This window comes from Leucoraja erinacea, unplaced genomic scaffold (assembly GCF_028641065.1).
Source record: "Leucoraja erinacea ecotype New England unplaced genomic scaffold, Leri_hhj_1 Leri_374S, whole genome shotgun sequence".
NCBI lineage: Eukaryota > Metazoa > Chordata > Chondrichthyes > Rajiformes > Rajidae > Leucoraja > Leucoraja erinaceus.
This window is the reverse complement of record NW_026576275.1, coordinates 22,025-22,500: the sequence shown is the minus strand read 5'-3', so window position 1 is coordinate 22,500 and position 476 is coordinate 22,025.

The following is a 476-nucleotide window of genomic DNA, read 5'->3' as shown; positions in this document are numbered from 1 at the left end:
CTCTTTTCTCTCTCTCTCTCTCTTTTCTCTTCTCTCTCTCTCTCTCTCTTCCTCTCTCTCTCTCTCTCTCTCTCTCTTTCTCTCTCTCTCTCTCTCTCCCTCTCTCTCTCTCTCTCTCTCTCTTCTTCTGTCTCTCTCTCTCTGTCTCTCCCTGTGTGTGTCTCTCTCTCTCTTTGTCTCTCTTTCTCCCTCGCTTTCTCCCTCTTAATGCCTCTGTCTCCCTCAGCCTCTCCCTCTCTCTCTCTCTCTCTCTCTCTCTCACACTGTCTCTCTCCCAGTGTCTCTCTTTCTGCCTCTCTCTGTCTCTCTCCGTCTCTCACTGACTCTCTCTGTCTGTCTCTCTCTGTCCCTCTCTCTGTTTCTCACCGTCTCTCTCTCTCTCACTCTTTCTATCTGGCTCTCTTTCTCCCTGTCTCTCTCTCTCTCTGTCACTATCTCAATTTCTCTGTCTCTCTCTGCCTCACTCTCTTTCTCCC